Source organism: Dasypus novemcinctus, chromosome X (genome assembly GCF_030445035.2).
Source record: "Dasypus novemcinctus isolate mDasNov1 chromosome X, mDasNov1.1.hap2, whole genome shotgun sequence".
Lineage (NCBI taxonomy): Eukaryota > Metazoa > Chordata > Mammalia > Cingulata > Dasypodidae > Dasypus > Dasypus novemcinctus.
This window is the reverse complement of record NC_080704.1, coordinates 42009410-42023254: the sequence shown is the minus strand read 5'-3', so window position 1 is coordinate 42023254 and position 13845 is coordinate 42009410.

The window sequence follows — 13845 nt, the reverse complement described above, 5'->3', positions numbered from 1 at the left end:
TGCTCTGCAAAAAGGCGGGCTTGTTCCTTGGCCTTTGCCCAATCCTTTTTCCTTCTCCTCTGCCACGGCAAGATCATGGTTGTTAAAGGCCCTGAAGGTGATGTCCATGAGCTGGAGTTTGAGGATCCATATCTTATTTCTGCAGCTTCCGCCTGATACCTGGGGCAGGCTGGTTGATGAAATGCATATTAAGCAATGTGACCCCTTCCAGCAACTCAGATCCAGGTTTGTGTATTTTCTCATTTAGTTCACTAGCCTGCTGTGGAAGATGGCTGGATTTTCTTCTGGCTTCTGGGTGACCTCTCTGTTTTTTCATAGTTCACTTGCCTTTTTATCCCCTGCTCAATTCCAACTACTATGCACTTGAGGAAGTGATTCTGGTGTAGGCAGTGCCATTCATAATCATAGCCCCACTCGGGGTCTGTGAGAGGAACTGCAGTGGCACCGGAAGGAAGGGTGGCACCTATGACTGCCTGTTCGCTGCCCCATCGTTGGGCTAAGTCCTAAATGCGGTTTTCTTATTGACAGTGGTGCAGTTGGAAAAAATAATGTCCACATCTCCCCAGGTCAGATTAAACTGTTGTATAGTCATTTAAAACCCCTCTAAAATCTTTTCTGAATCCTCTGAATACCTCCCCAGCCTCTCCTTTGTTTGATTTAGATCGGTCATGCAGAAAGGGACACATACGTGTACCCTATCTCTGCCTGCTGTGGCTACTTCCCTTAAAGGAAAGAATGGTACAGGGTGTAGAGCTAGGTGCAGGCCCCTTCTTCCCCCTCTTACTCCCAGTGTTTCCCTCCTTGGGTGTGTAAGGAGTTCCCCTTTGTGTGTGTTGTGGCAAGAGCGAAGGTTTGGGGAGGGAGGTTGCCGAGACTGGTGGTAAATAAGGAGGAGGTCAGTTGGGGTAGGTTCGAGGGCTGGGTCATCCAGCATTCCTGGGGAAGGAACTTGTTTCTCTCTGGGTGGGTCCATCAATATCTTACTTAGAAGAACCCTGCATTTCTCTCTCTTCTTGGGGTCCTGGGAAAGCAGCATAGAAGGTAGGATGTAGGGGACCTCTGTCCACTTCTCCTCTCTTTTGCGAAAAAGATTGAGCTGTAAGATGGTGTTATAGTTCAAATTCTCATTAACCAGCCATTGTTCTTCAAATTCTAGTTTGTATTGTGACAAATGAATATCATTCATTTGCGTCAAGTCAGAAAAGCCAAAGTCTCTGCAGTGCATGGAAATACAACCAAGAAGGGAATCTTGGGGGTTGGATTCTTCTTGTCTGATCCTGACAATGACCTTGGAGGCCAACAACTTAGGAGGCCAAGTAGAGGTTGCTGGGTGGCATCCCAACCTGGAGCCAAATACACATTCCCAATGAGCTAGGAGCCCAATGACTTCAGAAGCCAGTGGAAAGCACAACGGAGACGTGCACACTCTCTACCAGCCAAACCTCCACTTCCAAACCAGAAGAAGGGAAGTGGCCCTAGAATGTGGGGACAAGGAGTGGACTGACTCCTGGGGTCCTGCAGTGTTCTCAGTCAAGAAATCAGTTGTGCTGGTCTTGATTGTGTAGATTCCTGGGTTTTGGCACCAAATGTTGTCACCACTTTTATTCTCTGGTTCAGATGGACATTCAGAATGAAAAACCGCAATCTAAGTACAACCAAACTTTATTTAATCAGCTCAGTATTGAACTGGAACCTGGTCAGGGCGATGATGAAAATGCCCCCCTGGTGTTGCTGCACAAACCTAGCTGAGGTGCAAGCTTGACTGAGGCACCGGTGGAAATGCCTTCAGTGTTACAGGTCAACCTAGGCCAAGGCACAAGCCTGGCCTGAGCGCTAGTGGAAGTGCATGGCTCATAGCTGCAGCTTCAGTTGCTGCTCAATGTTCATCATTGCAGCTCAGCTCAGCTGCTCAGCTCAGCATTCGCAGCTTGGCTCGGCATTTGCGGCTCGACTTGGCATTGCACCTCAACCTTTCTCTGGCCCGGAAAGGATGGAATGCACACTCAGGGCTTTGGAGCCCCTCTAGGTATAGTCTAGCTGTGTGACTGCCCCAGGGGGTGGAGCTCCAGTTGTAATGTTCTGATTGGTCAATCACTGATTTGGCACAAGCACATTGGTTAGGGTTTGAAAAACATATTAGTTTATTATGTAAACAGGGTATCCTAACTGGGAGATGCTGATTGGCTGACTATGAGAAGTGCTGATTGGCTGACTATTAAAGCAATGGGTTCTATTGGTTGAAAACTCTATTATCCTATTGGTTGACTCAGGAGCCCTCTTCCTATTGGGTAGTTCGGGATCCCTCTTCCTAAGAGTCCCAGGCTCAGTTATCCACTTGCTCCTTCAGTTTATGTTCCTATAATGGACATAGGTCTGACATCATGCAGACCTCCAAAACTGCAAAATCGCTTTGAGAAGATATAAATTTGTGAGTGGGTGTGATACTGTCCTAAGTCAGATGTTTTAATGTGGGTAATGACCTCAAGGTCCTTCCTGCTACCCGAAGACACTCTTTATCCAAAAACTGCTCTCACTCAGCCAGGAGCTCTGATATCATGAATTCTTCCCATGTGCACACTAGCATACACAATAAAGTCAAGAGGCAGGCTCCATTAGTAGGATGCCAATGAAGTCAGAAGAAACAATCAATGTGGCCCATTTACTACTAGCATTTGATATTTAATAGTCAATTGAGCGCAATGTTGAAATGCCATTTTCTATTGATTTGCATTCATGGAAAGGCAGTGGGAAGCACAGCTGTCCTTTAACAGCTCTCACAAAACTGACAGTGTGATTTTCTTGGTGTTGTGTTATTTCATGGTGTAACTGATCTTAGTCATTTTATATTTCCAAATTCTGATGGAGTGACATATCCTATGTATTACTGGAGTAAAAATAAAAGTTCAGTTATACACTTGAAGCATCTGGATGCTTCTGTAAAGTCTGTATTTCCCAGATCTATATACACCTCTGAAATCTGAAAAACTCTGCCACTGAAGCATATCAGTTGTTCACTTTGACAGAATAACTTCCCACTCCTGTTTGCTCTACTTTTTCTTTACCTGTTGCTTTTCACTTCTTCAAGTCAGTGTTAAGCAATAAAGAAAGGGAGGGTTAAGATGGAAAAGCATAGTTCTTATTGGCAATTCTCTTGAACAGTCATATAAAACATGATTCAGCACATAAAACACTGATGGAGTTAAAATTTAATCAGTTCATGCTGCAACATGGATGAATCTCGAAGACATCATGTTGCATGAATTAAGCCAGACATGAAAAGACATATATTATATGATCTCACTTACATAGCATACTTAGAAGAAGCAAATTGCATTGAGACAAATAGTGGATATATGTTACTAGGGGCTGAGGGGCAGGGAGGAGAAGAAAGAGTTATTGCTTAATGGGCACAGAGTTTCTGTTTGAGGTAATGAAAAAGTCAGCCAAAGGATACAGGTGATAGTAACATGATATTGTGAGTATAATCAATACTACTTAATTATATACTTGAAAATGGCTAAAATGGAATATTTTGAGTTTTATATACATTACCACACTGAAAAGTTTAAATTAATTACTCAGTGTCTTATATCTCTAGAATTTATAAAAATCCCAAATCCTTACATTGATTAGTTTTAAGGAGTACAGGTTTTATTTTAGGCCTACTTCTCAAGGCATTACTTAGTCTTAATAGATTACTATATCTGTTAAGTTTGGGGAATTATGTTTTAATAAAAATGTATAAGATGGAGTTTATTCTCAAACTGAAAATGAAAATGATGACAAAGTTATAAGAGGAACTCTTGGCAAAAACATTTACTCTTTCAGTTATAAAAAGACAAAGATTTTACCATTGACTCAGAACTCCAAAGAGTAAAGGATTTTAACTGAATGCAAGAAAAATTTAGTCTAAAATTTATAAGGGATTTCTCAAGTGCATGTTCGATGTGACCATATAAGTTCTTGGAAGCTATACTAGATGGACTAATTCAATTCCTTATTCAAAATTATTGATTGAATTCCTTACACTTTCCAGCCACCTCCAGGGTGTGAGGATATAATATGTGCCCTCATGAAGTTTCCAATATGGAAAGGGAGAGAACTATTGCATCAAATACATTCAAATGGGATTGTAATGACTGTGTGTTTGGGGATGTATCTTAGTTTTGCAGATTGCTGTGTAAAAAAAATGACACAATGGGTTGGCTTAATTTTAGGAATTTATTGACTCACATTTTCACATGATAGAAGTTCAAAAGTAAGGCATCAGAAGGGACATTTTTTATTACTCCAAATCTATAAAATTCTGATGCTGGCTTGGGTTTCCTTGGCTTGTATCTCTGCCTCCTGTCTCATGACAATCTCTCTTACCTTGCGTGGAGTCTCTGGTTTCCACTGACTTCTGGTTTCTTTCTTGGCCTTCTTCTGACTTCTGACTTCTAGTCTCTGCCCTTTATAAAGTCTCCAATTACATGGATTAAGATCCAACATCGGGAAGTGGACTTGGCCCAATGGATAGGGCGTCTGCCTACACATGGGAGGTCCGCAGTTCAAATCCTGGACCTCCTTGACCCGTGTGGAGCTGGCCCATGCGCAGTGCTGATGGGGGCAAGGAGTGCCCTGCCATGCAGGGGTGTTCCCCGCTTAGGCGAGCCCCACGTGCAAGGAGTGAGCCCCATAAGGAGAGCCGCCCAGTGCGAAAGAAAGTGCAGCCTGCCCAGGAATGGCATCGCACACACAGAGAGCTGACACAGCAAGATGATGCAACAAAAAGAAACAGATTTCCATGCCAAACAGAGAACAGACAACTGGGGGGGGGGGGGGGGAGAAAAATAATAAAAATAAATACTTAATAAAAAAATAAAATAAAAATAAAAAAGACCCAACATCATTCCATTGGACGATATCTTAATGAAAAATAATAACTTCAAGAGGTCCTATTTACAGTGGATTCACACCCAAGGGAATAAAGACTAAGATTGAGAACATATGTTGTTGGGGTACATAATTCAACTTTCCACAATATGCTGTGGGGGGAAGTGGATTTGGCCCAACAGATAGTGTGTCCCCCTACCACATGGGAGGTCCAAAGTTCAAACCCAGGGCCTCCTGACCCGTGTGATAAGCTGGCCCATGCGCAGTGCTGATGCATGCAAGGAGTGCCTTGCCATGCAGGGGTGTCCCCCACATAGGGCAGTCCGATGCACAAGGAGTGCACCCCATAAGGGGAGCTGCCCAGCCCGAGAAAAGTGCAGCCTGCCCAGGAATGGTGCCGCACACACGGAGAGCTGATGCAGCAAGATGACACAACAAAAAGAGACACAGATTGTAGACTCTGGGTGCTGCTGACAAGAATACAAGCAGACACAGAATAACACACAGCGAATGGACACAGAGAGCAGACAACTTGGGGGGAGGGCAGGGGAAGGGAGAGAAATAAATAAAAAATAAATCTTAAAAAAAAATATGCTACGGGATGACAGCAAAGACTATGCCAGCACTTTCCTGAGATACTCAGGAACATCTTCATTGGGGAAATTATATTTGAATTCATTTTCAAATTATGCAGGAATTCACTAGGAAAGAAAGGGAAGAGGAAAATTCTAGGCACAGAATAAGCAAGTGCAACTACATATGCAGGAAGCTAGGCAACAACTTCACTCTCAGAGTACAAGTTAGGCAGTGGCACCATAGTGAGACCCAAAATGCAGCAAGAGACTTGGAAGTCAGGCAGAAGAATCTGAATTCCATTCATTTGGGAAATCACTGCAGATTAAGGCATGCATGGTCAGCTCTTCCATTTTGAAAGATAAATCTGACATCTGTGTAGAGCTGGAGTTACCTAAAGGGGATAGACAATTTAGGAAGTCAAAGCAGCAGTCCAAGTGAGACCTGAACAAATCAGTGGTCATCAGTGTAGTGAGAATGTAACAGGCCTAACCAATGTTGTGGGCTGAGCCCAGCCTTGGATCCAAGTTGCTATGTTCTGATTCTGACACTGCTGCTGACCAACCAGTCTTGTGTAAGTGAACTCTCCTTCTCTGGGCTTCGATCTGTTGTCTGTAAAATAAGAATCCTTGTTGAGTCTACCAGAGTCCCGTATAGCTCTTCAATGCTAAGGGTTTGATGTCCAGGTTGCAGATGAACAAACCCTGAAGACTTTGAGGAATACAACCTCTTAGGGTAGTAGAAACAGGAGGGTTAAAGCATCTCAGGAAATTGTAGTGGGTCATTTTTCCTTCTTGATTCTCAGCAACTGAGTCTTCTGATACATGGAAGACTGCCCAGGTTTGCCTCTCCCCCTACCTCGGTTTGCCTCACTGCCTACTTTGCCCCACTTCATTGACCCTAGCATTTAGTACGGAACCAGTGCACCTCAGTTCATTTTTTCTCCATGAAACCCTTCCCTGGCTAATTGCATCTTCAGTAGCCTTTGTTCACTGGACTCCAAAAGACTCAAAAATTATTCACATTGTAATGAACACTTTTTTTTTTTACATCCCAGTGCTCACTTCCCTCTCTAGTTTGGAGGAACCCTCTCTAATGAGAATCTTCATGGAACACAGGGCCTATTCCCACTAAAAAAACCAAATTGGGCAAAGCACCCTTTCCTGGCCCACGGAAACCAACCAGGACAAGAATACTTTCTGTTCAAAGATTCTAAATTTTGAGAAAGTGGCACAAAGATGAAGGAAAGGAGCAATTAGATGTGTTGCTATGTCAGCATATGACAAAAGGGACTGGGTTCAGCAGCCGTGAGAAAAAGCTTTTATTGTTTTGTCCTGGAGGGCAAGAGTGGAGTAGTCTCTAGACTCTGTTGGCTACAGTAAGGGATTTATTGTCAGTCTCTTCCTTTGATGTACTCACAAGAAATTTTCTTATTTTAAATCCACATTGTGAGCAGTTTTAAAAAGTTTATCTCTTATGTCTGATGCTTTGCAAGGTTTTGATGTTTGAATCATTTTGTTTAATGCTAGTTTCCCTGTTTCAGGTTTAGTTTTCAATTTTATCTTCTCTATATAGTTAGTTACCTCCATATATAATAGCATATATAAAATTCATGGTTCCTGGTTGTTTTTAATTAGTAATAGTTTTTTTTCTGTATTTGGAGAAATTCCTACATTGTGAGCTTTTGTATCCCACATTCATAAAAATCAGAATGTTGTATTTCAAATCCCTTTTTAGCTAAAGACAAGCCTTGACGCTATCAACTAAGATTTAATCCAAAATTGAACAGTGTGTGGAAACAGGACAACTTTGGAACTGACATTCTTTCTGGCTTTGTTGGCAGAAGAAGCATCTAGGTTTCAGTGAATGAAAAGATGACTTGCTTTCACAGAAATGGCATTGGTGCTGGAAAGAGTAGTGGTGACTATGAAGTGAAGTTCCTAATTTGTATTGCTGGTTTGCAGTCACTGTCATAGCTGCAGCAAAACTTACCTAATTAAAACAATTGTGTTTCTTGGTTCAGAGTGCTAGCCTTTATATATTCTCTCTATGCCTCACAAGACAATTTGAGCTACCCAATATCCTTTAATACATCACTTACCACTTAAACTAGGCCACAGTGAATTCATTGTGCAGAAATTTTTATTTCAGTTATGTCATAATTGTAGTGCATTAAATAGTAACCCCCAATAGATATATCCACCTGGAGATGGTGTCAAGATGGCAGTGTAAGACATCCGTGAGAAAGCCTTCCCTTAGAGACAGCTAAATCAAAAGGCAGAGTTCCCTCATTTTGAACTCTAGAGGATGATAGAGACTAGAGAAAGATTCCACAAATGTTAAATCAAAGAAAACAGACTCCAAAAAAAAGGGTAGGAGATATGTGAATTGGGTGTGCCAATCCAGAACCCTTCCCCTGACTCTCTTCCACATAGCTTAAGAGTCACAGAGTGGCAGTGCTCTGGCCCAGGTACCTATTGCTATGGACACAGACCCACTACAGCAATTTAGGTTCACATGCACATTCAGGCATGGGAACCCAGGGCCACATGGACCCAAGACAGGGATTTAGTGGTCAGTAAGCACACACACACCAACCAGTACCAAGGAAATAAGAGTGGCCAAAGGTAGGACAATTGATAAGCTGTGCAGACTCCCAGCCCGGTCCCTAATTGCTGGTGCACCTAAGTAAAAAATCCAGCATTTCTGAACACTTACCTCATCTGGCTCTGTGAGGTGGGATCTCCTTATGTGGAAGTTACTCGAGGCAGAAAGCTGCACGGAAAAGGAGAAAACTGAACCACTGTAAGGCAGGGTAGGCCCAGGACTAAAAGCTGCAGTGAAAAGGTGGCCCTGAGTATGAGAGACTAGTTGAACAAACCACAGCCACAGGGGAGCAAAATTTGCATAAAATAAAAACGAACAGCCAGGAGTAACAGAGGAAAGAAAATCCTCTCCTGGAGGGAAAATGTCACACATAAAAGTGTAATCTTAAAAATTGTTGCCCAGCACAAGAAACAGATGCAGAAAAATGTGAGAAGATCTAAACTGTTCCACATGGGAAGCTTTAAAGGATCAGATTAAGCTGAACCAAGCATGGGAGAAGCACCTGAACACACTGCAAATTTACAATAAAAACCTGAGCAAGAGGGAGACACTGACTTACAAAGTTAGTACATCAAAATAATAAAATGCCCAGATATCAGCAAAAGATCAAAAGCCATAAAAGAAACAATAAGAAATGACTCATTCAATAAAATATATTAAAACTTCAAAGGAAACAGATATTGGAATAATTTGTTCAATCAAATATAAATCAATTCCAGAAGATAAAGAAAAATAGAAATAAACTAAATATAAAGCTAAAGGATATTAGGAAGACAATGTATGAAGAATAAAAAGAAAGAAAAAAGTTTATGAAGAAACATAACAGGACATATGGGGATGAAAAACACAATAAGGGAGATTACAAATACACTAGAATTATACAATTACAGATGTGAACAGGCAGCAGAAAAATCACTGAAATAGAAGATAGGACAACGGAAATCATACAATTTTTTCAAGAACAGATGGAAAAAAGAATGAAAGAGTGAGCAGAGCCTAAGGGACCTGAGGGACAACATTATGCATACCAATATATACATTATGGAAGTCAGAAGGAGAAGACAAAGAAAAGGGAGCAGAAAGAATATTTGAGGAAATAATGGGCAAAATCTTAACTCTTATCAAAGACATAAATATACATGACAAAACAGTGCAGTGTACTCCAAACAGGATAAACCCTAATAAACCTGTTTCAAGAGGCATACTAATCAATATGTCAAACACCAACAATAAAGAGAGAATTCTGACAGCAGCAAGAGAAAAGGAATTTGTTACATATAAAGGAACCTCATAAAACTAAGTGTCAATTTCTCATCAGAAATTGAAAGAAGAAGGCAGTGATATGACATATTTAAGATACCGAGAGAAACCCTGCCAGCCACAAATTCTATATCTGGCAAAACTGTCCTTCAAAAATGAGGGAGAGTTTAAGATATTCACAGATAAGCAAAAACTGAGAGAGTTTGCCACCAAAACACGAGCATCACAAGAAATGCTAGAGGGCATTCTTCAGGTTGAAAGGAAAGGACAGGAGATAGTTGCTTGGAGCAGTATCAAGAAGTGAAGATTTCCAATAAATGTAATTACAGGTTAATGTCTTTTATGAACATGAATTCAAAAAGCTTCAGAAAAATACTAACACTTGAATCCAGCCACATATAAGAAGGATTATACACCATGACAAAGTGGGAATTAACCCTGGAATGAAAAGTTGATTTACCACCAAAAGTACTATCAATATAAAACAACATATTAGTAGAATATATGCAAAACCAAATGATAATCTCAGTAGACACAGGTAATCATTTAACATGGTCCAATATCTTTTCATTATTAAGACAATCAGCAAACTAGCAATAGAGAGAACTTTCTAAATCTGTCAAAGAACTTCCACAAAAAATCCACAGTAAACTTCAGACTTGATGGTGAAAGACTGAATGCTTTCCCCATAAGATGAGGGCTAATAAAAAAATTCCTAGTCTCACCACTTACTCAACATTTTTCTGGATGTTCAAGTCTTGACAATTACACAAGAAAATGAAATAATAAGCAGCCAAAGAGGAAAGTAAGAAGTAAAACTATCTCTGCTTACAAATAACACTGTATTTTATATATATATATAAACACCATTAGAACTAAGAAATCATTTCAGCAAGATGCAAGTATTTAAAAAACCAATATACAAAAGTCAATTTCATTTCTATACATGAGCAGTATATGTATGGAAAAATCAAAAAATGAAATTACAAAAATAATTCAATTTACAATTGGATCAAAAAAAATCTTAGGAACAAAATTAACACAAGAACTGCAAGAGTAATGTCCTGGAAACTATAAAATATAGTTGAAATAAATTAAAGATCTAAATAAATGTGAGGACAGCCCATGTTCATTGATTTGAAGACTTAATATTGTGAAGATGGCAATTTTTCCCTATTGGTCTACAGATTCAGGAAATTCTCTTTAAAATTTCATCTGGATCTTTAATTGCAGAAATTGATGAGGTGATATGGCAATACAAGAGGCCCAGAGTAACCAAGGCAATCTTGAAAAAGAATAACATATTTGGAGGACTCACCCTTCCCAATTACAAAACTTACTACAAAACTAAGAGTAATTGAGACTGTTTGATACTGGCATAAGAATAGACATATAGCTCAATGGAATAGAATTTGTTTATGGTCAAATGATTTTCTACAAGCATACCAAGACAATTCAATGGAGAAAGAATAGTCTTTTCAACAAATTATGCTGGGACAATGGCCTATCCTCATGGAAAACAATGAAGTTGGACTCCTATTTCACATGATACACAAAAATTACCTCAAAATGTAACATAGGCCTAAATTTGAGAGCTATAACTATAAAAAGCTTTTAAAAAATCAGACCTATATATAATCATACCTTGGGTTAGTTAATGCCTTCTAGTTTATGACACTGTAACCATAAGCAATAAAAGAAAATACATAAATATACTTCATTAAAATTAAAACCTTTTATGCTTGAAAGGGCACCATCAAGAAAATGAAAACAACAACAACCAGGTTATGAAAGAAACTTTTTACAAATAATATATCTAATACTGGACTTGTGTCCAGAATATATAAAGGACTTTTGCAACTTAATAAAAAGAAAAATAATCCATTTAAAAATGGTCAGAGGCCAAAGTAGACTTTATTAATCACAGAAGAAGCTGAAGGTTTATTATTGTTGTAACAGTAAAAAGAGTGGTTATCAGAGTTTCTGAGGGGAGGGGGAGGGAAGCATAATAGAAACATAGGACTTTTTGATGTCATTAAAATTGTTCTGCATGCTATTGCAATGACAGATGTGGGTCATTATATCTTTCCTAAAAACCTATAAAACTGTACAGTGCAAAGTGTAAACCATAATGCTATCTATAGACCTTGGTTAGTAGTAATGCTTCAATATTTGTTCACCAGTTGTAACAAACATATCACACTTATGTAAGATGTTACTAATAGGAGAAAATGTGGGCAGTGGGGTATATGGGAATCCCCTATACTTTCTATGTAATTTTTCTGTAATCTAAAACTTCTTTTAAAAAATAAAGTTTACTATATGGAAAAAAATGATCAGAGGACTTGAATAGACATTTTTTCAAAAGAGATATACAAATGTCCAATAAGCACATGAAATGATGCTCAAAATTATTAGTCATGAAGAAAATGCAAATGAAAACCACAAGGAAACACCATTTCCAACCTACTTAGGATGACTACAGTGAAAAAGATAGTAACAAGTTTGGCAAGGTTGTGGAGATATTAGAAATCTTATTCATGTGGATGGGGTTGCCAAATATGACAGCCACTTTGGAAAAGTTTGGCATTTCCTCAAAATGTTAAACAGAGTTACCATATGACCTGGAAATTTCACTCCAGGGTATAAACTCAAAAGAAATGTAAGCACAGACATAACACCTACAAACAAGTACATGAATGCTCATAGCAGGATTATTCCTAATAGCCAAAAATGGAAATAACCCAAATGTGCATCAGCTAATGAATGGATAAATAGACTGTGATATATCTATGCAATTGTATATTTTTTTTGCAATAAAATGGAATGAAGTACTGCTACATGCTATAATATGTGTGAATCTTGAAAACACTATTCTATGTAAATGAAGCCAGTCAAAAAAGACCACATACTGTATGAATTCCATTTATATGAAATGTCTGTAATAGGCAAACCCATTGAGGCAGAAAGTAGATTAATATTTTCCAGAGTCTGGAGGGAGGGGGAAATGGGGAGGGACTTCTTTTGGTAGTGATGAAAATTTTCTAAAATTTCTGTCACTGTACTAAAAACCACTGAATTGTATATTTTCAAAGGGTGAACTTCAAGGCATGTGAACTATATATCAATAATGTGGTTATTAAAATGAAGGAGGAGGAAGGAGAGGGGGAGAATATATTTCTCCAATGTTCTTCCTACTATGCTCCAGGTTGACAGTGGATGCCTTTAGCTTTCTTTTTTTTTTTTTTTAAAGATGTATTTATTTCTCTCACCTCCCCCCCCTCCCAGTTGTCTGCTCTCTGTGTCCATTTGCTGTGTGTTCTTCTCTGACCACTTCTATCCTTATCAGCAGCACCGGGAATCTGTGTTTCTTTTTGTTGTGTCATCTTGTTGTGTCAGCTTTCTGTGTGTGTGTCGCCATTCCTGGGAAGGCTGCACTTTCTTTGGCGTTGGGCAGCTCTCCCTATGGGGCGCACTCCTTGCACGTGGGGTTCCCCTATGCAGGGAAACCCCTGCGTGGCAGGGCACTCCTTGCGCGCATCAGCACTGTGCATGGGCCAGCTCCACACGGGTCAAGGAGGCCCGGGGTTTGAACTGCAGACCTCCCATGTGGTAGGCGGACGCCCTATCCATTGGGCCAAATCTGCTTCCCTGCCTTTAGCTTTCTAAGCCCAAAGTTCCTGGTCATGGAGTTCTCATTTTCATCCATAGGTCTGTTCAGTTTCTGATAACCACTGCCTCCATTTGTCTCTTTCAGCATAACTGCAGTAATGTCTTCCATTTGAATCCAATCCAGGGATGTTCTACTATCTCTTGCTGGATTCTCTTAACCCAGCTCACATTTTTGCAAATTTTCACTTCAAAAAAATTACTCCAATCACCTCATTCAAGTGTGGCATCTGTTTCATGCTGGGCCTGATTGATGCACATGGTTAATGTGAGCTGTCCCCTGATTGATGGATACACACTCAGTTTGCTGATATAATCACATATTTGAGCAAACAGAGAACAATGACTAATTCTGTACATTAGTAAATACATCAACATTATAAAAGGCCTAAGAGCTCCCTGAAATTTACTATGTGACATTCAATATATTCCACAGGGTATGGCTGCTACACTTGTCCATTCACCATCTGAATTGAGTTTCAGAACACTAAGAAACATTCAGTGGATAATCTTGGCACAAAATGTGTTCTTCCTTACTTCCTTTGTGTATCAATAGCTATACATCTACATGATGATCAGGGTCAACTTCCCCTGCCAGTATGGTGACTCCTTTCCTTGCCTTCTACTCTTCTGGCACTAGCAGGCTGAAATGTTATAGTTTAAAGTTTAATAAGACTCTTGCTGTGTCCTCTGACATATTCCCTTGTGGGATCTAGTATATCTATATCTGAAGAACAAAATTTTATTGGGAAGGGAAGCTCAGATACCCCAAGTGGGTCCTTGGAAGTGGTGGTAAGAAGGAATATTCCTATTTGCACTTTATGGTTCCTGGACCTGAGCATTATAATTATTGGGGGCACA